This window comes from Dermacentor albipictus, chromosome 2 (genome assembly GCF_038994185.2).
Source record: "Dermacentor albipictus isolate Rhodes 1998 colony chromosome 2, USDA_Dalb.pri_finalv2, whole genome shotgun sequence".
NCBI classification, from domain to species: domain Eukaryota; kingdom Metazoa; phylum Arthropoda; class Arachnida; order Ixodida; family Ixodidae; genus Dermacentor; species Dermacentor albipictus.
In genome coordinates, this window is record NC_091822.1 from 134,737,860 (window position 1) to 134,762,946 (window position 25,087).

Below are 25,087 nucleotides of genomic sequence, written 5' to 3' on the forward strand. Positions count from 1 at the left end.
CTGGCGCCGAACGCTATGCACGAAGCCGCGCTTTCTGGTTGAAACGCAGCCTCTTGCGTGGGCCGCGATGCAGCGGAGGCGAGTGCCATCTGGAGGTGTTGCAAAGAACCGGGCGCGCTGCTCCTTGGCTTCCGATCTTCCGTGGCTTACGAATCCGGTTAGAGGGGGAGCGCCCGGGTCAATGTACCGAATGTTGCTGGGTTGTTGAGTACATGAAAGCTCTGGGACGCGTTACCTACGGGTACAAGTCCTCTTCCCATCTGACAATGGCTCGACGCCTGATTTTCTGCAACAAAGGGCCCTTAGCGCTATCGCGTTGAAATGCCGCATCATTCAGGAAGTCCTTCGCCACACAACTGCATGGAGCCGGAGTACCGGCGTCAACAGTTGAGATATCAGAATACGCCCTTTTTGCAAGCTTCACAACATGTATCTGTTTTTGCTTAATTCCTTATCCAAGTCACGTCGTTATCGCGGGCTGTATGCGGTGGAAGACGAAGCAAGATGTTTTGTATAGGACGAGAGGTGCTTCCCAGCACCGCCTACTCATGTCCGGAGGTGATAAGATCATCTTAGCACGACTGCTTCAGAAATAAAGCGTTCTGTCAGAACAGGAACCATTGCTAGCTTCTGACAGTGAAAGCGACAGCTATAGGGATGCTGATATTGTAGTCAGGCACTATCAGAAGGCTTTGAATTGGCCAACGCGTGCAGCATCCTCTTTGCCCAGCCCTCCATAAAAATGGTTCATTTTGCACGCTGCTGTGTGCACTTCAGCTGTCCAAGCACGACCAAGCCACGTCTCCAGATGCCTATCACAAAACTGTGTCTAATTAAATCCGTGAAAGAAGACAGTAGATAAGATACAGGTAAACTATAATTAATTTTAGCTACAACTACCAAGTGACGACGAAGAGCACACTGCGTTGCTCTGGCATACGGCATAAATTGTGGCTTGGAGCAGGAAGTTATCAACGGTAAAGTGTTTGTGAATGCGCCAGTGTATCGGTCATTTCACCAGGTCATGAAGGGGGTAGATTAAGACAAGTTCGGTCGCTGGTACGGCATTTCGTCTAACTCTGTGCCCTTGTTGCAAAACATTAGAACGAGTAATTTGGTATTGTTCAGTGTATCCTTAAGCTTCTAGGCCTGGCTTACGACTAGGTTTCGCACTTAAGCAGTACCGGACTGTGGTTTGGCGTTAAATAAAGTTGTTCTATATATATATAAACGAGGACATATAGAACTCTGTCCCAGGCGCTTTTAGAGTAAAGCTGTTTATCGTTGGGTTCTGGCGGATCTCTTCTTCGTGGACGTAGAGCAACAATCTTTCATACGTGGGCCGATACCGAAGATAGTGAAATACCGGTACTACCCGCGGTGTTGGTGCAGTTCGCCAATAAGAGGCCCACGTTCACAGCTTCGCTGGTCCCCCTACTTCACAAAGTGGACGGGCACTGATATTTTGTATGTCCGTGGCTTTTTGCAGGACAGAAAGCACCATTTGAAGGAAGAAGACATTTGTCAGTCTTAAAACCATAACCGTACACAAGGAAGCCTCAAGCGTATAAGATCGAACTGCATGTAATTTAGCAGGTACTTAAAACGAATAACACGATGGGCGAAGTCATCCCTTCGGACCACGACGGATGTGATTAATATTTCCGCAGTGAGGTGTTTATGTCAATCTTCAATGATGGCTGTAGCGAGGTGTGCGCGGGGCGCATCCATGGATTCACCAAAGCACCTCCTCGGTAGCTCTGGCACTCGTTTCAGCCCTTCGCAACGACTAATTGCTGCCTGTGCTCGAACTACGTTCGTGACGTCATGGACCGAAGCAGGCTTTAAATATTTTCGCAGGCGCTGGGTAAGATTAAGCAGCAGAAGCATTTCTTACGAAAATTGTTGACTGACACGCTTTCCGGAAGCGTCGGACTTCAAATCGCTTTTGGGAAGCTGAAGCTATCCACAGTGCGCACGATAATGTTGTCGCATCCTGTGAAAATATTGTCCAATGGATTCAATGTCAACAATGAACTTTTTGTTGTAATCTTTAGCATCAAGAAACGCCCTTCTTTAAGCAGGACAGTAAGCCGCATGGCAGGACCTTAAGTTAGACGCAAATGTCGCTGTGAACCTATTGGCTTAAAATGCAGTTCTCATAGTACCTACAGTCGCTCGAAACATAAGCACGGCAAGCAGGACCGCAATAACTAAAGTACTTGTTGGCATGGAGGCACAATGTATGCTTTTGCTAAGCCTACACCGTGCAGGCAGCATGTCTTTGCTATAGCTTGAGTATTTAGCCGTGATGCGTGTGATACTGCCTAGTATATAAAGTAGTTTAAGGCTAAGAAAATATTTATCTCTCATGGGCTTTATGTGCTCCCCCGCCTTTGGCTTCGCCAGTCATGCCTTCGATCCATCAGGCAAGGGCTGGCAAGCGACATCAGTGGCGCTTTACACGCGAGAAGTAGAAGGTACGCAACGGCTCCTGAGGATACTTGAAGATAAATTTGTCGCTTGCACCTGTTTCATTAAAACTGCTGTTGTACACAACTTACGTCCGCCCCCAATTAGAATATGCCTCATCTGTTTGGTATCCTCATGAGATCACATTAATTAACGAAATCGAATCAGTACAAAATCTCTGTTCGTTTCATCCTAGCTAACTACCATCCCACTGCTAGTGTTACATTAATGAAGAGTACTTCCAATTCCATTATTCAAATGCCTATATTATCTCTTCGCAGAAAGGAATCACACATTTCCCTTTTTCATAAAGTCTACTACCACAACGCATCTCTTCGCCCCTTTTGGATCGATCCTGCGCCTTATTATTCAGCTTCTGGTGATCACATACATAAAGTTAACGTACCCCGTCATAACACCGTCGCGTGCTCACAACCCTTCCTTCGTAGGGCTTCAATCGACTGGAATAATGTACCTACATTAGTAGTAAGCATCAGTGACCCCACTCTTTTTAGGAATGCATTAACCAACATGAAATAATGTATGGTGGCGAACGGCTTAATTTCGTACTTATTTGTGAACATTGTCTGCTTGGTAAAGCGTATTTTTTCCTTATTTTCATATTAAGAAAGTGTCTTTTTTGGTTGTTATGAATACATTACTAGCTTTTTCATATTTTTTTGTTCCCTACACTGTGATTTCCTAGAACTAATCCTGTATTTGTTAATTTTGGTATGCATTCTCGACCCTCCCCTCTGCAGTGTACAACTATGTACCTTGAGGGTCTCGCAAATAAATAAATAAATAAATAAATAAATAAATAAATAAATAAATAAATAGTGCAGTACTGAGAAAGTGTTCACAATACCCGTATGGTGTCGTTCCTTAAATGACCACTAAAGGAATAAAAACCAGGGAGCCGCTCCCCAGAACAGTGGTAATGACTCTATAATGACAACCAAAAGCTAGGGCACAAGCATTACCCGACTGTGCATATAAGAATCCTAGCCAAAATAGGTAGGGGAGCAGCATCTGCGCGGTGTCTTGAAAAGATTTCACAGTGATAAGAGAGAGAAAGAGGGATATAGGGAAGGCCGGGATGTTAACAGGAGTCTGGTTGGCTTCCCTACGTTGGGGGAAGGGAGAAGTGAAAGAGAGAGAAGGTAGAGAGAGAGGGCATAGAGACGTGCACAGACAATCATCGAGTTCAAGCCGCTCGTGCAAACCAGACGTTCTCAGAAAGCACAAAAGTGCCTTCGCTGCCTTCTGACCCGATGATCGGTGGGGACGGTGCTCTAGTACTGTCTGTTCCCTCAGAGGACGGACATCTATTTTACTCACTGTGCTGGACAAAGATTGTCTTTAGCTTTAAATTGAGGACAGTAGCACAATAAGTGGTTAGTGTCCTCCTCACATCCGCAAACATCACATGCAGGGCTATAAGCCGTTCCAATTAGTGCTGAGTAAGCTTTTGTGAAGGCCATTCCCAGCCACAACCGATACAGAAGAGACGCTTCGCGTCGTTGCAGTGCGGCAGGACGTCTGAGTTGCAGTGAAGGGTTTATTCTGTGCAGTCTAGTGCGCCTTGTATGTGCGATATTCCACTTTTTTAAGGAGAGCATGTGTGCTAGATTGCGAAGTTGTCTCACAGCGTCAGTCCTTGAGAGAGGAATGGGGACGCAGCGGTTTTCTTTGTTTGACGTCCGAGCTGCCTTATATGCGTCATCACTTCCAATAATACCGCAATGACCTGATATCCGTTGAAATAAGATATCATGGCCCTTTTCTCTCAATAGTTGGACAACGTCCACGATTTCACACGTGAGCTGATCGCGAGTTCCATGTCGGAGAAACGACTGCACACGTTGCAAGACCGGCGTTGAAATGCAGAAGACTGCACATTTTCGAGAACTTTCAGCGTTTATCACATGAAGCGCGTCGCGGAGAGCAGCGAGCTCTGCAGTTGTAGACGTGGGGATATGGGAAGCCTTGAACTGCTGGGGTATTCCCCATGTTGTTATAACGCAGTGATAAGGCATTCAACAACTTGAAACCCAGCGATGCTTTATGTAAAGCTACGCACAAAATTTGTGTGGGAAAACATGTTGTGCATAATAGCTACGACGCTGTACAGATTTTCTTGTATTCGTGTGGTGACAAGTGTACTTTGTAAAATGCGTCAGTGCTATCACTGACACGATAATGATGTTCAGCAAAAGCCCATTCTTTAATAATTACTTCTGAGCCAAAAACATCACATCGAAACAAATATAGCTTAAAGTAGCACACAATTAGTCCCGGAAGTCGTTAAGAGTCAGGCTGTCCTCCGTGGTTGTGGTCGAGTTGTGCTTGGAAGTTGTCGGCAATGAAGTCAGCGATAACTTTAGCGATGACTTGAGCACTGGCTCGGTCAACGGTGTGGGCATTGATGTGGGCGCTGGCGGGGGCGTAGACGTTGGCGTGGGTGAGGGCGAAGACGATGGCGTAAGCAAAGGCACCGACGACTGTGTCTGCGATGCCCCGTTGTGTTCGGTCGTTTCATCTAGCGTTCTGTGTTCTATGGACCAGGCCTTAATAGTGCGCTTGGATGATACCGCTGAAGCCCCGGACGGTGTAGACGGGTTGTCTGTGCTGGAGCGAGGCCCCAGCGTCCCAGTTCCTTTGTCGTCGTTGTTCTGGGGTACCACATGCCGCACCCACGCAGTCGTCGTTGTCGTGCGGCTGGCTTTTGTGACAGGCGGCAACATTTCTTCGTCGGACGGCGTCTCGGTGCTTTCGAATTTTGTTTCGGTTCTCGTAATGACAGCGGTGACCGAGGTGTTGGTGGTAGTCGTCATCGTGGTAGTGGGAACATCGGTAGTGCTTGCCGTAGTACGCTTCCGTTTATTACTGGCCTGCGGAGTTGGCTTTTTCTTCGTTCTTTTCTCTTTCTTGGCCGCGTGAGTCGGGCGCCGTCTAGTAGTAATAGTCGCCGTCCCCGCTCCAGACGACGCCTCGCTCTTGTTTTCCGCCGAACGCCAGGCGCTGGCCAGCTCCGGCGGAGCCTCTGTCTCCGCAGGCCCATTTGCCGTCACGACTGCAATGACAAGAGCAATGGCAAACACTGCCTTTATATGGACAGTAATACAATGCAATATAGCGCAATATGTGAGACAAGAGTTATTTTTTTCCCTTTCATGCGGTCAACTCAACCACCAAGTGGCTAGGATATGCAAAAATACCAGCCCCTCAATATAGAGAAGGCGGATAGGGTGCAGACGCATGTATACAGATAGGGGCGTGTCTCTTTAGGGGAACCAAAGTGAAACACGGTGAAAATGCCCGACAGTGCAGAACGCTTGGCACCCTTTATAGTTATGCTCGTCTGCTCTGTCCTTGATGTCAAATTCTCGCATTCGCCAATGCGCGTTCATGGCGCCCGTCGCTGCAGCACACCGTGGTCCTATTTGAACGTTTTAGCATATTATGCCACGATATGCTAAAAACGCTGTACCTTTGTCAATAACTAATGCTCACGCCCTAATTGGTATATATTTCCTTTGTTCCGAGGTGCCAAGCGTCAGGTGGCGTGTAATGTTCGCAACCACACTATAATCATTCAAATAAGCCTATTCCGAAAGTGCTTTCATGCACGTCATCATCAACCTATTTTATGTCCACTGCAGTACGAAGGCCTCTCCCTGCGATCTCCAATTACCCCTATCCTGCGCCAACCGATTCCAACTAGCGCCTGTGAATTTCTTAAGGTCATCACCCCACCTAGTCTTCTGCCGTCCTCTAATGCGCTTCCCTTCGCTTGCCCTTCATTATGAAACCGTAATCGTAGACCAGTTATCACACCAACGCGTTACATGGAGTGCCCAGCTCCATTTTTTCTCTTAATGTCAATTATACTATCAACTATCCCCGTTTGCTCTCTGATCCACACCGCTCTCTTCCTGTGCCTGAACGTTACACCTAACACTCTTCGTTCCATCGCTCTTTGTGTGGTCCTCAACTCGTTTCTAGGTTCTTTGTCAGTCTACAACTTCCAGACCCATATTTTAGCACCTGTAGAATGCACTGATGTGTACCTTTTTAATGATAATGGTAAGCTTCCAGTCGGGTTCTTACAATGTCTGCCGTGTGCGCTCCAACCCACTTTCATTCTTCTGTAGATTTCCTTCTCATAATCGGGATCCCCAGTGAGTAAATTCACCTATTTAAGCTTACTCCTTCAAAGGCTCTAGAGGCTGACTGGCGATCCTGAACTCTTGTTCCCTTGATTGATAATTATCTTTGTCTTCTGCACCCCCCCCCCCCCCCCCCTCCATTGCACTGCTACACTTTTTACGCAATCTTACATTCTAGCTGTTAAGGGTTTCAATCATTTATTGTAACTCATCCCCTATGTTATTGAACAGGAATATGCCACCTGTAAATCGAAGGTTGCTGAGATATTCTCCGTTGACTCTCCCTCCTACGCCTTCCCAGTTTATTAGCTTGAATACTTCCTCCAAGCACGCAGTCAATAGCATTGGAGAGATTGTGTCTCCTCGTTTCACCCCTTTCTTTATAGGTATCTTCCTACTTTTCTGCTGGAGAACTAAGGGTAGCTGTAGAATCTCTGTAGATATTTTCGAAGCTATTTACGTAAGCGGTCTGTACTCCTTGATTATGCAATGCCTCTGCGAGTGCTGGTATCTCTACTGAATCAAATACCTTTTCGTTTTCCATGAAAGCCATATAGAAAGGCTGATTGTACTCTGCGGATTTCTCGATTACCTGATTGATGGCATGAATATGCTTCATTGTAATTTATTCCTTCCTAAAGCCAGCCTGTTCCCTTGGTTAACGGAAGTCCAGTGCTACCTTTATTCTATTGGAGATTATCTTTGCCAGGTCCAGTTTTTTGTTCCTACACTTATTGAAGAAGGTGTTCATTATTCGCAGATTATACCTATTCACGAATTATACCAACATCTCTTCTAGTGTGTTCCTAGAATCGACGCCGTAGTTGCCAGTTGCTTTTTCACCAGCCTGCGTCTTCTCCACTTTTGCATTTAGTTCGCCCATTACTACAGTATACAGAGTTAGCACTTTTCTCATCGGTAATTGAATATCTTCTTAAAACTGATCTATTTCATCATCATCATGACTGGAGGTTGAAGCGTAGGCTTCTACTACCTTAAGCTATACCTCCGATTAAGTTTCATTAAGGCTACTGCTGCCCTCTCGTTAATGATGTGGAATTCGTCAATGTGGCCCGCTATGTGCCTATGGATTACGAATCCTACTCAGTACTGTTTCTTATCTGATAGTTCTCTTTAGCAGAGGACGTAGCCATTTGAGAGCACTGCATAAGCCTCACCAGTTCTTCTAACCTCACTAAGGCCAATGATATCTCAAGCAATACTTGATAGATGTTACTGCGTCGTCACACATCCTGTAACAATAATGATGCAAGCAAGGTGATAGCTGAGGGATAAATAAACACTTATTTAAAATAAATTGGGATAGCAAACGCACGGGCACAGTAATACCGAGGTATTCTATGGTGCACGACTGCAAGTAATATGCAAAACTAATTCGCTGCCCCCTCCCCCCCTCCCTCCCCCCCCCACACACACACTTTAAGCTTTTCAAGTCCCCGGCGTTTGCAGTTTGACATTGCGTACTGCGGCAAAGCGATCTAAAAGACATACGTCTTAAACTGCCGCCACCTGTGCAGGTTGTTCTACCTGGATCTCTCAGTGACAGCCTCGTTCGCTTAAACGGGTTTAAGAAATACTAGCAAATATTTCAAATTTCCTTATAGATATTTCTCGAATCGAGTACAAAATGAACATTGGGTACCACACAATTAGTATTGAAATTTCGGTATTCGCCCTGCAATATTCAAATTGCAAACACGTGCACCTTAACTACAACCCTGCCACCTGCTGCCATTGGCAGCATTCACGGCACTTTGTCAGTGCGTCCCATAACCCATAGATGCCGCGAGCAGTCCGGTACGTCTAACGCTCCCTCTCAAGGTGACACCAGGTGGCGCTTTAGAGCGCCGCTAGTGGAAAGCCAAAACTCGAAGTGCGCGAATAATAAAAATTTCGAACAGCGACGGATATGTTCTTCATGCATTCAAAAATAAAAAAAACGGAACGTGACAATGCTATTCTCGTGCTAATGTTAGTTTTTTTCAGGGGATCTGTATGGTGAATGCAAATCCTCAACGTGTTTTACTATAACGGGACCGCAATGCGTGCATAGCCTTCGAAGTGGTGACAAATTCAACTGCCCGTTGAATATTGCGAAAAAAAAAAACGAAAACGAGTTTGTTATCGCATGTGCTTGTTTCTTTTGTTTCTTTTTCAGAATCAAAAGTTATCTTTGTGCCGAGACTTCTCTGCTATAATGGGAAAATGGTGACAGAGGAAATTGACACAGGAAATTTGTGTCACTGGACATGTGAAAATGTGTTTGTTTTTCTCGTCTTTTGTTTATTTCTTTCTACAAATTGTATTGCTGCCTACAGAGACATCGCTGAGCAGGCTTTGTTTCTAATTTGATTGACGAGAGGGTTTCGGTCACTTAAAGCTACAGCGAGAGTGGCTAGGGTCAGTAACCCATGCTCCCTTGGCGTCCGTCAAAGTCGTGTGTACCTTACCTCGGCCAGGCAGCACCACCGCTCAAGACAGTGGCGCAGTTCATGATTAGTGATTAAGATAGATAGATAGATAGATAGATAGATAGATAGATAGATAGATAGATAGATAGATAGATAGATAGATAGATAGATAGATAGATAGATAGATAGATAGATAGATAGATAGATAGATAGATAGATAGATAGATAGATAGATAGATAGATAGATAGATAGAACACTCACAGAGGCGATGGAAAAGTGAGCGAGAGAGATAAAGATAGGACATGAGTTCCAATAATTCACACGTCGACTATGCGATGTGTAGGGTATCTACAGCCGGGCACACAGTTATGTCACCTTCTTACAAAAGCTCTAGACAAGGGGCCTAACAATTTAATAACACATGTGGTCTATTTTCCCATATTTCACATCATCAAAACAGAAGTTCCCCAAAGTAGTAAATAATGATTGTTTACATACTGCCATTTAATTAAGCCGAATTTAAATTATAGCAGATTTTTTTCGTCACTTTTTTGCGGGCGCCACGATGAGCACACAGTTAAAGCCAACCCAGCCTGAAGCAGCCCCCATAAGGGGAGCAGAATTGCCGTGCCAGCTGCTGAAACCACGCCAAGCCCAGAACGCGGAATTCACAATCTCGCTTTCAGAAGTGCGCAAACAATATCTGGCTTCACTGTCCCTCTGTCCTTCGCTAGTGCGCCTTTGACTTGCTATAGCGCTAAGAACTCAAGGCTGCCGATCTCACAGCTGTTCGATATCCAGAATTATGCACAGTTTGGCTGTTGCAGATTACCGCATTGACGTCGCGAAGGTGATCGCAGTGTTGCATTATATTTTGCTGAGCAATACAAACATGCACTCTGTTTCAGTCTTCTCTCTTAAAGGTATGAGAAAGCGATCGCTTGGGGATTCCCCCCCCCCCTTTTTTGTATTTTCATTGTCGTAATGCCGTAGATACGAGTATTTCTTAGTGCCTTACTTTCCTAATGCATACATCAGATTACAGACATATATCACACATACATCAGAATAATGCGTTGTACTTGCCGTAGGTATGGAGCATTGAGATATGAAATAAATCTGAGTAGTGACAGTGTCCAAGAGTTGTGGACGTTGCCGCTTCGGCATTCTGTTGAACCGTCACCGCAACACACTAGCGTAACTCAACAAGCAGTACTGTTAAATATATATCTCAAGAGATTGACCGAGTTTCAACAAGTTTTCGAAAGGAACGTCTAGAGGGTACTTCTTTTTAATAAGATACGATTGATGGCACTTAGTCGGCCCTTCACGCTGCGTTATTGGAATGGTTTGACGCTGACTAAAAGATTGCCGTAACGCCGCACTGTTTGCGAATAAGTAGCGTAAGTGAATATGCATTAAAAGGAGGTACCTTCTCGACGTTCCTTTTATGAAAGTTCCTGAAACTCGGCCAATCGTTTGAAAAGTAATATTTTGAAAATGTTGCGAACTGAGTTCCACCGGCGCACCGCTTTGAAGTTCAACGAATTTCCGAAGGTTCTATGTCCTAATCACTGGACATCATAAAATTTCAATAATCAGAGTGAGCGATTTCACAAATTTATATAGCTAAAGTGATTTGTACAATGTAGACTTGGCATTATCTGCATATCCTACACTGAATCTTGTATAAGCTATAGTGGCTCTTATAGTGACAGTGAAGGTGGTTTCCGCATAGAAGTTGGCTAAAGCGAGGACGGTCGCTGAAAGCGTAGAAGTCGAAACCTCGCAACACATGGAAGCGAAAGAAGTCGTCAAGTTGACCCGATTATTACGCATTTAACAGTCCGCAGGATAGCTCAAACAACTTCTTCGCCCTGTGCACAAGTCGGCACAGTGCAATTATACTCACGAGCGCCCATCACCAAGAGAAAGCCGATTATGCCAAGGACAGACACGACTCCTATGACAGCCAGCTTGCTCCGTGTCGTCCACCTTCGAGAAACCGAAATGAAAAAAAAAAATAACGAAACAAACACATATACTTGTTTTGTGTCCACCGTTGAATAAATAAACATCCGTGGGCACCTAAGCACTTCTTATGAGTTGTGAATGCGGAAAGCATTAATGTTCAATTGAACGCTGCTGAGCGGTCCTTCGAGCTTTGCGTTGCAAATAATGTACGATGGCGGCACGTACTGCCCAAGCCAGCAAATAGCAGCAGCAGCAGCAGCAGCAGCCTGCGTTGCCAACGCCGCCTGCTGCCGACGTCCCGTGCGGCGAGAGACCAAGCGAACAGCAGCGGACACCTAGGCCGGAAGGCGCGCGCGCAGCAGCTAAGCCCAGAAAAAGCGCCTAAATAAGCCCAGTGTGATTGAGAGAGAAATACGGACAGTGCACAAGCTAGCGAGAGCGAGGGCGAAGGTGACGAGGCCTCGCGACGGTACCCTCTCCCCGCACGGAACACCTGGCGCGCTAACGCTAGCGCAGGCCTTCGCCTGCTGCCGTGGTAGGGCCCTCTCGCCTACTCTGTTCCGGAGAGGCGCGCTCGTGAATTGGCGCCGCAGCCAATGGGAATTCAAATGCCGTTTCCCTGCTACAGGCGCCGCAGGTTCTTTTTCGCTTTATGGGCCATTTGACGCTTTAGCATAAAGAATTAGCGTAATTTAGCCACATGTACCAACCAACTGCATCTGTGACAGCAATTTCTTCCGTGATTTCAGAGAAGAAATCTCCAGTGAATCTTTTTTTGTTGTCATTGTTGTTATTAACTCTACATATTGCTTGTCGAACAAGGAAACCAGAAAGCACACAATAAACTGACCATGGGCGACTGTGTATATATATATATATATGTATATGTAAACGATGGTTGTACGTTGTCGCCTCACATATAATGATCGACGATTAGCATTACGCTTGCATTTGTAGTAACAAACACGCGTGGTCAACACAAGACATGCCGCACTAAATTTTTAAGCAACAGCTTTGTTAAAAAATCAAAAGGTATGCGCGAACGCGTAAAAGACGTTTCATCTGATCGGTATCTATATTTACCCTCGTCTAGACAGGAAAATATACTTACGCAATCTCTACAAAAGAATAAAAACAATTTCTTAAGGTATAACGTTAAGCCGCACATTACATCGCTAGTGCTTGAGGGAAAATAAAATATGAAACAGGACGCACTATTTTTATCCGTGCCTTCCAACACAGACGCCTCAGACATGGTAGATGTTGCTGCAGAAAAGTAAATATTCGTATATTTACGCAACGGTCAGGGCTCTATTGACGAAGTCGAAAGCATGCAGTCATGAATAACGAATTAAGGCGCCCTTTGGCCCTCCCTGGCCCTTGCGCGAAAGAAACCCGTATGTTATCGTCATCAACAACGAATTAAGCAGTTAAGCAGATAACGGAAAAGAGAGTACAAACATCAGCGAGAACGAGAGGTGTTGTTAACAGCAACGGGGCGAAATGTTGACTGCAATGATCATTTTGGTCAGCGGGATTTATGTATTTCCAATGGCGGAAATGGCGAAATCTAATTGTTACCCTTCCGTCACGGGTACACGAAAGTGGGCTGATTCATTTTTGGACAATGCTACGGCAAACAGCGCAGTCGACGCGACGCGAAAGAAAGGAAGCGCAGGTGTCCCATGTTTCTTTATTGACCCGTCTGTGCCGTTAGCCACGCACCTACGACGCGCAAGTTATGTGCGCCCATTCTGATCGTGTACGAAACTCGGTTAGCATATTTCAAGTACATGCGAATGAGCGGTTATGATACTTCTTTTAATGAAGGTGAGAATAAATTGCAGAGATACAGCGAAGTTGCTTGGATTCACCCCCTATTCCTGGTGGCGGTACGCATTCTTCTCATCACTGTTCTTCGAAGCCAAATCTGTTGAGCCAAAACTATACTTACTCTCATCTACGGATTCGCTGCTCGGATCGGAGTTCTCGTCTTGAGCTGTGTGAAAAGGCAAACATTGATAAAATGAAAGCATTCGCGCGATAGAGCGCTAAGACGACCGCAGCGTTTATTTTGAAGCTGTGGTGTATCTGAAATGAGCTAGACCATCAGGGAAGACTTGCACGCCAATGGTGTCTTCGAAGGTGACTCAAGACAGCAATCGGATCTTTTGTACCATCATAAATGTCCTCCGGAGGAGATAAAAAATCGTGATTATCGGCGTAACGCCAAGTTAGGCGCCTACTAATTCTAATATAGTGCTCTGTAATACAGTTGCCACCAAGAACGCCGCCAATGGACAACTCATGTCCTTGTACTGAGTCATATGTTACGAGGATGTTGCAAGTATATAAAAACTATATTTAGAACATACATACAGGATGAGTCAGAATAGTTAAGATGGCTGACCACCAACAACACGCAGCAGCCAGCGTCTCCGATGTTCTTCTTCCTCTCTCTTCTCTCATCCTTCCGTAACAGGACCCCCGGGTGGCGAAGCGCCGTCTCGGCGCATGACAGGCGAATAATTGAGAGCGATGTATGGCTTCAGGCGCGAAACGTGCACGACGTCGACAGTCGCCTGACTTGAGGTTGCATCAAAGTCTAGCGGCGAAATCTCGTAACTGGCGTCGTTAACTTGGCGTAGGACTTCATAAGGCCCTGTGTAGCGAGAGAGAAGCTTCTCGGAGAGGCCAACCCGACGATATCATGACCAGAGGAGCACCCGAACACCTGACATCGCGATGGCTGTGGTCGTAACGCTCTTTCTGTATATGCTGTGAGGCTAATAAATGAGACTGGGCGACTTGACGTGCCATGCGAGCGCGATCGATGACTTCACGAGCGTACTCAGTTGCAACACGTGGCACAGAAGGGAGGATGGTGTCAAACGGTAGTGTGGGGTCACGACGATACGAAAGATAACAGGGTTAATATGCTGGGGAGTAATGTCGAGACGAGTTATACGCGAACGCCACGCAAGCCAGCGTGGCATCTCAGTCGCGGTGATCGTTGGAGACGTACATCGACAGCATCTCTGTGATTGTTCGGTTTAGACCTTCCGTAAGTCCGTTTGTTTGTGGGTGGCAGGAGTGTGGACAGCTTGTGCGCAGTAGTACAAGAGCGGATGAGGTCGCCCACAACTCGAGACAAGAACGAGCGACCGTGGTCTGTAAGTAATTGTCGAGGTGCACCGTGCTGGAGAATGACGTCGTGAAGGAGAAAATCGGCGACGTCAGTTGCGCAATTAGTCAGCAACGCCTTTATTGTCGCGTAGCGTGTCGCGTAATCAGTAGCGACGGTGATCCACTTGTTCCCTCTTGTCGTTGTGGGAAAAGGGTCAAGCAGGTGAAGGCCTACGCAAGAGAACGGTTGGAAGGGAACTTCAATGGGATGGAGTCGTCCGACAGCTGCCAGGTGTTGTGCCATTACCACAAGCCCGGATTCCGAATCTGCAAGATGCAGAATCTATCCTGCGAGCGCCCTAATTCTCCCTTCACAAGTCAAGATGCTGAGCCGTCAGGCAGCGGGTCCTGCGGGAGAAGCGGAGAAGCCTCGGCGAGCCGCAAGTTTGGACGTGTCGGCGTGTGCCAGACAGCCCGGCGCCGCACCTCCCTTTGCCTGGAGGTCACCGCGCGCGCGAACTTTGAACCGGGTGGCCAGCGCGGTCGCTGGTTGGACCCCTCGGACGACCGTCGTGTGCTGACTTTGTATTGGGCCGTTTGAGTGACAATGGTCCTCGGGGATTATAAAAGCAGCGACACGCCGCTCGAAAACAGGATCCGCCAACCCACCGGGAAAGAGTGTCGCTCCCGACTGGGGTGAGATGTGTCACGCGTTTTCGCCGGACGTCGTCGTGCGAGAACAGTCGCGTTTGTGTGAGCTCTCGGCCCCAGTGCCGATCCGTTCATGTCCTGTATGATAACCTGTATATAATGTATAAAGTCCCTTTTGTTATTCTCATCGACGCCAGGCTCGGAGTCTTCGCTACCAACGCTCTGTCACGAAACGGGTGACGAGCGCTACCAGACCACAAAGCCGTAATCGTGGTGCAGCGGTACAAGTTCGTAATACTGGCGGCACCGGTTGGATGTCGTAATACTGGTGGCACCGGTTGGAAGTTCGTAACACTGGTGGCACCGGTTGGGAAGTTCATAACACTGGATGGCAGCTACGGGATTGACCGGCATCAGCTACCTCGGCGCGGTGAGTGCCTGAAGTTTACCTCAAACACCAGACTTTCTCTGACACAGGTTATAGTAGCTTAGGGAAGGATTTGGTGTTGCATTGTGATAACCTTGAGTGTTTCAAGCCTAGTAAGAGTGTTTTGGAAACCAGGGGATGCTGAGGGGGTAAAGAGGGCAGTGTGTGAAATACTTGCATATGGCTTACTAGTAGTGTTATAGTAGCGTACGGCAGGTATATTCAAAAAGGGTAAACAGCAGGAGGACAGTGTGAACGATGGAGAAGTACAAGGTGAAGGAACTTCTCGAAATTTGTGAGGAGTTGGGCATTGAGTTGGGCTCAACCAAAAGAAAGAATGCGATCCTTGAGGTCATGAGGACTGGGGACGTAACGGCTGAGGAAGCCGCTGAGGCCTGGGCGGATATCAATGAACTTCGGGAAAGGGAGGAAAGGGAGAAGGAACGTTGCGAGCAGGAAAGGAGAGAACAGGAACGTCGCGAAGAGGAAAAGGAGGAAAGGAGAGAACAGCAACGTCGCGAGGAGGAAAAGGAGGAAAGGAGAGAGATTCGTGAGCACGAGCTTAAAATGAAAGAGTTGGAGACCCGAAATAGCTCGCCAGCGCCTAGTCTCACTTCTAATGTTCCAAGAATACGCGATCAACTTCCACCCTTTGTCGTCGGAGAGGATATGGCCAAATACCTCGTGAAATTTGAGCACGTGTGCGAACGGAATAGCATTGAGCGATCCCTTTGGGCACAGAATCTGTTAGCGTTGCTTCCTGGGGAGGCATCAGACGTAATAACTTGCTTATCGAAAGAGGCGTTCGAGAGCTACAGTGATGTGAAGGAAGCGCTACTGCGGAAGTACAAATTGTCGCCCGAAGCTTTCCGGCAGAGGTTCCGGTATGCAAAAAAGGGCAAGGAGTCGAATGTTGACTTCGCGTTTCGTCTAAAAGCCGACCTGGTGGAATGGCTGAAGGGCGAAGAGGTTTACGACGACCGCGACAAAATTGTCGAATGCATCGCGTTGGAGCAGTTCTACCGTTGCATTGATGAGGATGTCCGGCTCTGGCTGCAAGATAGGCTAAAGGAGGTTAAGCTAAACAAGGCAGCAGAGTTAGCGGAAGAGTATTACACCCGTCGCAGCTTGCGCAGCAAGGCAGTGCGCATAGAAAAAGCAGATAGAAGAGATGGGTTTTACGGGAAGCCCGACGAACGGAAGGAAATCACGCGTCGCGAGTTTCGGGACGACGAGTCCCTTCCCAAAGAAACTGTAAGGGAAGGACAGAATGCATCTCAGAATGATGACGATGGTCCGAAACAGCGAAACGAAATGACGCGTTCTTTTGAAAAACGGAAACCGTTAACCTGCTACAATTGCAAAAAGCAAGGGCACATCGCTGCAAGCTGCCCAGAGAGAATTGCTTTTGCAACGATACAGGAAACTCACAAAAACATACGTCTATTGGAGCCCTATGTGCAGGAAATTAAGGTAAACGGCAAGAAGTGCCGAGCACTGCGGGACTCTGCAGCAACTATGGACGTTGTTCACCCGTCTTTCGTCTCCTCGAGTGATTTTACGGGAGAGTGCGTTAGGATACGGCAAGTGGCCGAGAAGGAGAGTGTCTGTTTACCGATCGCAACGGTTATCATTGAAGGAGAGTTTGGAAAACTTAACACCGAAGCCGCTGTGTCAGCCGCCCTCCCGGAGCAATTTTCCTACCTCTTCTCAAATAGCTCGGAGCAGCTGCTGAGGGATCAGGGCAAATCATTCTTTGCCGACGTGGCGTACATGGCCCCCACGCGATCCAAAGCGCGCCCGCTGTCGAGGGAACTTGACTTAGCGTCGGTGAGCGAAAGGCGGTGCGGCACACGGACTGATCAAGGTAACTTGAGTGGCGAGCAGTCACGGGAGAGGCAGAGCTCGGACGCTGGCCTAGACGAGCGGGTCCTGGAAGTGAGTGGGAGTGACGCGTACAGTGCTAGCCGCGATATAGACGCGACGCCGCAATTAGGCGACGCGGGCTCCACACTCGCTCCGGTTTCCGCCAGCCGGCAGGAGCAGGCTGCAGTTGAAAGAGAAAGTCTGATTCGCGAGCAACAGGAAGGCTGTTCATTAGCCGATCTGAGGAAGAGCGTCAAACGGGGAGTGGAAAAAAAGAGGGTTTCATTTGGCAAGGAATCTGGCTTATTGTACCGCCGCTACACGGATGAGCAGGGTCGCAAATATAAGCAGCTTCGGATTCCGCGAAAATATCGCCGGGAAAAATGAATGACCTCATTTGCTTCCTCAGAAGTATGTTTTCGGTCCAAGTGATTTCAAGGGGACCATTCTATTTGTAATTATTATTGCTGATTAATAATTGTTTCTATTTTGTTGTGTTGTTGATTTGAAAACTGATTGTTTGAACCTTGTGTGCTAGATCGTACACCTGCCTCTTGTTGCAGCGGGAGCAAAAAGAGGGATAGCGATTTAGTTAGGTTGATTTGGATTATGGCCTTGTCTGGTGTTTGACGGGAGACAGAGGGCACTTGTTCGTGTTGGGTGTTGCCTTTTGCCGGTCGGTTTTGCAAGCTGCAGAACGACCAAGCGGGACCAGTGGCGAGAAGCAAGGTCTTAGGAACGACCCGAGCGGAGCTGGTCAAGGTGCCTTGGCGACGACGTGGTGAGCAGAGCTCCTGTCCTGGCGAGTCGGACCTGGGCACGTGAAGTTACCTGGCGTCCCGACACTGGACGTGAACTTGGACGAGCCTGACGAACGTGCGCGCCTGGCATCCGAGCCACGTGGAGGCAGCTCGTCTTCCCGGCGCCTTATCTGAGGGCGGGGATGCTGTTGTGCCATTACCACAAGCCCGGATTCCGAATCTGCAAGATGCAGAATCTATCCTGCGAGCGCCCTAATTCTCCCTTCACAAGTCAAGATGCTGAGCCGTCAGGCAGCGGGTCCTGCGGGAGAAGCGGAGAAGCCTCGGCGAGCCGCAAGTTTGGACGTGTCGGCGTGTGCCAGACAGCCCGGCGCCGCACCTCCCTTTGCCTGGAGGTCACCGCGCGCGCGAACTTTGAACCGGGTGGCCAGCGCGGTCGCTGGTTGGACCCCTCGGACGACCGTCGTGTGCTGACTTTGTATTGGGCCGTTTGAGTGACAATGTTCCTCGGGGATTATAAAAGCAGCGACACGCCGCTCGAAAACAGGATCCGCCAACCCACCGGGAAAGAGTGTCGCTCCCGACTGGGGTGAGATGTGTCACGCGTTTTCGCCGGACGTCGTCGTGCGAGAACAGTCGCGTTTGTGTGAGCTCTCGGCCCCAGTGCCGATCCGTTCATGTCCTGTATGATAACCTGTATATAATGTATAAAGTCCCTTTTGTTATTCTCATCGACGCCAGGCTCGGAGTCTTCGCTACCAACGCTCTGTCACGAAACGGGTGACGAGCGCTACCAGACCACAAAGCCGTAATCGTGGTGCAGCGGTACAAGTTCGTAATACTGGCGGCACCGGTTGGATGTCGTAATACTGGTGGCACCGGTTGGAAGTTCGTAACACTGGTGGCACCGGTTGGGAAGTTCGTAACACAGGGTAGGTTTCGTCCGGCACTGACACAATTCGTAAGTTGAGACATAACGACGCCAGAGTGGTAGAGACCCGGCCAGAAGAACCGGTGTCGTACACGGTCGTATTTACGCAAAACTCCTAGGTGTCCCACCGTCGGTGCATCGTGAAATTGTGCGAGAACGACGGGTCGCAGATGACGAGGAAGGACAAGCAGCAACTGCAGCGCGAACATGCGGCACGTGCCATCTATGCTGCCACATTGCTCTCCGCCGATGATGAACTGTAAGGATGCGTCATGTTGTTGCTCGGTGCGCATGACGGTCATGTCAGTCAAAGCCGTCACGCAGGTCACCGAATCATGCGTAGCAGGATCGGGAGGATCCACGGGATGACGCGAGGGGCAGTCAGCGTCCTTGAGGAGGCGTACAGTCTTGTAATGGACAATAAATGAAAATTAGTGGAGCCGCAAAGCCCAGCGCCTAAGCCGTCCAGTCGGGTTCCGTAAGGAAGACAGCCAGCAGAGTGCGTGGTGGTCTGTGACGACCGAAAACCTGCGGCCGCACAAATATGGCCGGGACATAGCGACAGCCCAAACTAAAGCCAAGTACTCCCGCTTGGTGATGAAGTAATTTCTCTCATCAGGTGGCAGCAGGCGGCCGGTGTAAGCTATCACGCACTTGGTACCATTCTGGCGTTGGGTGAGAACAGCGCCGATCCCATAGCCGCTTGCATCAGTGTGGACTTCGGTTGGTGCAGATGGATCAAAGTGGGCAAGTATGGGAGGCGTCGTCAGAAACCCGATGAGAGCGGCGAACGCGTGAGTCTGCTCAGGGCCCCATGAGAATGGCGTGTTCTTCTTTAGAGGATCTGTCAAAGGCCGATCAACGTCCGCGAAGCTTTTCACGAAACGGCGAAAGTAAGAACACAGGCCGAAGAAGCAGCGCACGTCAGAGGCAGAACGTGGCACGGGGAAACCGCGTACGGCGCGAACTTTTTCCGGATCTGGTTGACACTGGACGCCTCAATGAGGTATCCCTACATGGTGATCTGACGGCGCCCGAATCGACACTTCCTGGAGTTCAGTTGAAGGCGGGCTTTTCGAAAGACCGCAAACACTGCAGCGAGTAGCGTAAGGTGGCTGCCGAACGTGGCAGAAAAAACAATAACGTCGTCAAAGGAACAAAGACAGGTGGTCCATTTGTAGCCTCGAAGAAGACAGTCCATCATGCGTTCAAATGTCGCAGGAGCATTGCATAGGTCCAAGGGCATGACTTTGAACGTATATAAGCCATCCGGCATGATGAAGGCCGTCTTCTCGCGGTCCAATTCATCAACTGAAATCTGCCATTAGCCGGATCGAAGATCGATGGACGAGAAGTATATAGCTCCGTGCAAGCAGTCCAAGGCGTCATCGATGCGTGGTAGTGGGTAGACGTCTTTTGGCGTGGTCTTGTTTAAGTGGCGATAATCGACGCAAAAACGCCAGGTACCATTTTTCTTTTTCACAAGGACGACAGGCGAAGCCCAAGGGCTGGCTGATGTCTCGATGACCCCTTTGCGGAGCATTTTGTCCACTTCGAATTTGATGACTCGACGTTCAGCATGCGATATATGATAGGGAGGCCGACGAATAGGGTTCGTATCGCCAGTGTTTAAACGGTGGTGAACAACAGATGTTTGGCCTAACGGCCTGTCGCCAAAATCAAAGATGTCACGGTACGACTCAAACAGGAGTAGTATGTCCGTGGCCTGTGCATAGGTGAGGTCAGGTGCAATCATTTTCGTGAAGCCATTGGCATTAGTGGCCCGCTTTCGTCATTCGCACTCTCAATGTCAAGTTCGCCTCCACCATAAACGCTGGCCAAGAACATGCCAGCCGGAAGCACTTGAGCGCACAGGCTGAAATTAAGAAGCGGTAGAACGACGTCGTTATCAGTAACCACGACCAACATATGCGGAACAGCAACGTTCCGGTTCAAAAGCACGTCGATGATGAGGTAATGCACATATTCACGGCCAGGAACCTGTGGCTGGGTGGTCGAAGTGACGTAAGTACCTGCCTCGGGTGACAGACGCACACCTTGAAGCAAGCACAGGCTCGGTGGGGCGGTACTCGGACCGTCGGCGATTTGAGGCAGTACTAAGTGAAGAACGCCGGTCGCCCAGTCGATGAGAGCAGAATGAGTGGATAAAAAGTCCAATCCAAAGATAACGTCATGAGGGTAGTTGTCGATGACAGCAAAGAGAACAGAAATAGGGCGGCCGGCTATAATTTAACGCGCAGTACACATTCCAAGAACAACCAGCGCGCCGCCGTCGGCCACACGAAGCTCTTGGGCAGCTGCTGGGGTGAGAACTTTCTTTAAACGGCTACGCAGGCTAGCACTAATCACAGATGCGTGGGCTTCAGTGTCGACGAGTCCTTGGACAGGTACGCCGTCTATTTTGACGTCAATCACACTTCTATTTGTGGGCACAGAACGATTATTTGCGGCAGTAGTCGGCAATGCAGCACCACCTCCGAGGGCTGCATTTCCTAGTTTTCCGAAAGGGTGCGGCCAAACGTCACAGGGGATGAAAGGCGACATGGCTGCGGCGAACGGGAAGATGGGCGACGTGTTTGCGGGGACCGAGACTGGTGTCCACGCGGCGATGGTGAGCCGCTGTACCATCTTTGCCGAGCACAGTTGGCGGCGCTGTTAAGCTCGGCGGTGAACGAAACATTGTGGGTATTTCCATCAAAACGGCTAAAGTTGGTCGGCGTGCGAGGTGTTGAGGGCCACGAGTTGCGACAGCATCGGGCGACATGACCAATGCGGCGACAGGTGAAACATATCGGCCGGTCGTCCGCGTTTCTCCACTCAGTCGGGTTGCGATAACGTGGAGAGAAGCGTCGGGGTGGAGCGAAAATAGTAGAAGGGCGTTCGTTAGCTCTGGGATTGGCGACAGCAAACACAGACTGTAAACCAATGTTTTCAAGTTTCTGGCGAACGATAGCTTGCACGAAGGGAACTGAAAATCTGGTAGCATCAAGGCTACGCGAACAGAAAGCTGCGGGCGCCATCTCATCCAGTTGACGTCTAACGATTCGTAACACGTCCTCTGATGGTGACTCATGCTGCTGTGCGGGTTGATCTTCACACGTCGACGTCGCGGCAGTATTGAAAAGTCTGGCGAATGGTTGCAAGACGCGTCGGCTTTTGGCCTGCTTGAATTGTCGGCACTCTTTAATGATTGCTTCAACAGTAGAGCCACTCTTGCACATGAGCAGATTAAACGCGTCGTCAGCAATGCCCTTAAGCACGTGCCCGACCATCTCAGCTTCTGTCAGGCCGTGATCGGCTTTACAACAAAGTGCCAGCACGTCCTGTATGTAGGAGACATGGGACTCCGTGGGGGATTTGGCATGGGAGGCCAGTTCCTGCTTTGCGGCAATTTTACGGCCGGCTGGTTTGCCAAACAACTCTGTCAATTTCTCTTTGCATTAGTCCCAGCTGGTTAGCTCCTCTTCGTGGTTTTCGTACCCCACCTTTGCTGTGCCTCGTACGTAGAACAGCAGGTTAGCTAGCATAAGTAGAGGGTCCCATCTGTTGATTCCACTCACGCGTTCGTACATGGCCACCCACTTTTCAACGTCGGCGCCATCGGTCCCGCAGAAAGTCCCAGGATCCTTGGGTTGCACTATGACAACCGAAGGTTACAATGACGTAGCAGGTGATGGTAACGTTGGAGGCGGCAGCAACGCTTATTCCGCGTGCTCACCGCCATTCACGGTGTGAACGGTGATGCGACGTCCCTTGCGGAGCTCCGTTTCCAGCAGTGGCACCTCGCACCTCTCACCAATATGTTGCGGGGATGTTTGCGAGTATATAAAAACTATATTTATAATATATATGCAGGATGAGTCAGAATAGTTAAGATGGCTGACCAACAACAACACGCAGCAGCCAGCGTCTCGGATCTTCTTCTTCCTCTCTCTTCTCTCATCCTTATTCTGCAACAATATATGGGCTGACTACGTCTGCATATGTCTGCATTGAGTGAAGCCACGTGATGTTTACCATAAGACAACAGCTGCGTATATGTTAAAAAAAATCGGGAAAGGCACTTAAGACTGCTTATGGTCGGGAATGCGAAAGCATTATACCGTTTGTAACGCCATGAATGCTCTCATGGATACGCTGATGACACTGCGTTACCTCTTCCCCACTGACACGTGCATGAAAATGACGCGTGTCAATCACACGTGCACTCGTGTCATGGCCAATGACACGTTCGCTAGGCCATACATTTAGTGAACCATGCAGTTGGCTGCGGCGTGATGAGTGAAATGACCCACACACTAGGCACATCTTGAGTCAGCCAGAACGAGTGCAGCTGTGGCGTCGGGGAACCATGCTCGCATCGCCCTCCCCCACCGCAGTGCGGGTAGATTTCCTACCAAGACCAAAATTTACCATTTTTTTTCAGAGTCATTAATTTACTTTGTTTGCAGGAACCTTCATGATAAATTTAAAGTCAATTAGAGCATTTTCAGGTGCTTTTTTCACTCTTTTCGCCGTCAGCCCGTTTTGTTAGCAACTTTCAGTCACGCCGACGACGCCGATGGATTTTCGTGCAATGTATAACATATAATCCTTTCGCATGAAAAGGTGACACTAGCAAGAAATCGAGAACGAGAACCGAAGCGACAAAATTAGCGTACATGGAAAACGAAGTCGCGTAAAACAGGCCTACACAAACATGCAATTTCTCGCTGCGCACATATTGCTCAGGAAGCAGATACGCTGGCTGCAGTATTGGTGGAATAACGAAATCGAACCAGTGGATATAGAAAAAAAAATATTGATTGGTTCCGATGGCCGGCTGCCTTTAAGGAGAGGCGGGCTGAAACAGGCATGGTCCTTAGATCATTTATTCTTGCCAACAAATCAGTGTAAATAGTCCACAATAAGTGCTGAAAGGCGTTGCATTCCGAATGGACACCCGTTTCAAAATTCGCACGCAAGTGCGACCTCGCAAAGTAAATGACACCGAGCTCGATCACAGTATCTTTGTTTGTTTATACGACTGGTCAACGTCAATCTGGCCATGCGATATCCCGATTGTAGCTTCCGAATGGTAAGCACCATTCAGTGTTAAGAAGAGGTACTGCAGCTCTATACGAGTACTTCATAATTGACTGTCGTTATCCACTATTCCGCTAGATAAAAGAAATGGCGTTTGGGCAAATACTTACACATTCCTGAGCCGGCCTGAGATATCTGTGACACTGGTGAGAGCGCTGCGACCCGACGAACGCAGGCAAGTTGACTTCTTTGTCCTTTTCATTGGCGAAAAGTACACCGTAGGCTGAGTGTTGCACGATATATTACCAGCGTATACCTTTTTAAGCTTTACGAATTCCATTCGTTAAACAGTGGAACAGGGTTGTAGTACATGCAGGATTTTCAAGCTGTGGATTAACGACAGTCATTAACATTGAGCCACCCACTATGCAATTTGTGTCTGTTAAGAAAAGAAACCGAAACGGGGTGCTCTGCTATACCGATTCTAGTAATGAAAAAAGAAGTTTAATTAAAATGTGGCTCTGCATGGCCAAACCACGATCTGTCTCCAGAATAATTTGCATATATATATATATATATATATATATATATATATATATATATATATATATATATATATATATATATATATATCTGGGAACTTGTTAACAGGGTATTTCGTTATTCTTTTTTCACCCGAGCTGTTCGCAATTGGAACGCACTGAATAGCCTTGTAACATCTCACGATACGCTGGATGGATGGAATAACTTTAATGAACGGTCCTGCGAGCTACGGGGCGCAAGGTCCCATAGAGCGCGCTACTCAAACGTTGGGACCGGGAGTTGTAACTCCCTGGCTGTATCGTGGGCTCGCTGGACAGCCCAGAGCTGCTCCGCCAGGTCCATGCTGCGTAATGCTTCTTGTAGCCTGGCCTAGTCTTGATTCTTGTTTGCATAGGTCCGACCACACGGCCAGAGCAAGTGATATACGTCTGGTGTGCTATGGCAATTTTCACAATATGATGTTGTGTATAGGTGAGGCATGTAGTGATGTAAAGCTTTGTTCAATTCGCAAGGGAGTCGGTGGCGTCTACAAGGTAAACTTCCTACCTTCTTTGAATTCGTCTTCACGGCAATTTCGTTCTTCTATTTCTTGATGTTAAGCCGATAGCTAAGCTTCTTTATTACGTATTCGTTTTACACCTATCTTTAAAAAGAAAATTACATTGATTTTTTTCTGATGTGCTCG

General features: G+C 48.3%; 1 long non-coding RNA gene across 3 annotated transcripts; it reads right to left on the bottom strand.

Annotated features, from left to right (window-relative positions):
* Positions 1-4,680: 4,680 nt before the first annotated feature.
* LOC135917539 (uncharacterized) lies at positions 4,681-24,155 on the bottom strand. 3 transcript variants are annotated; one of them, XR_010569319.1, is made up of 6 exons: positions 24,030-24,155; positions 13,006-13,050; positions 12,267-12,317; positions 12,163-12,192; positions 10,990-11,072; positions 4,681-5,548 (listed from the first exon to the last, which is right to left on the bottom strand). It is a non-coding gene; the product is annotated as an uncharacterized lncRNA (long non-coding RNA). The 3 variants fall into 3 exon arrangements; XR_010569316.1 differs by lacking the exon at positions 12,163-12,192; XR_010569321.1 differs by lacking the exons at positions 12,163-12,192; positions 12,267-12,317.
* Positions 24,156-25,087: the final 932 nt, after the last annotated feature.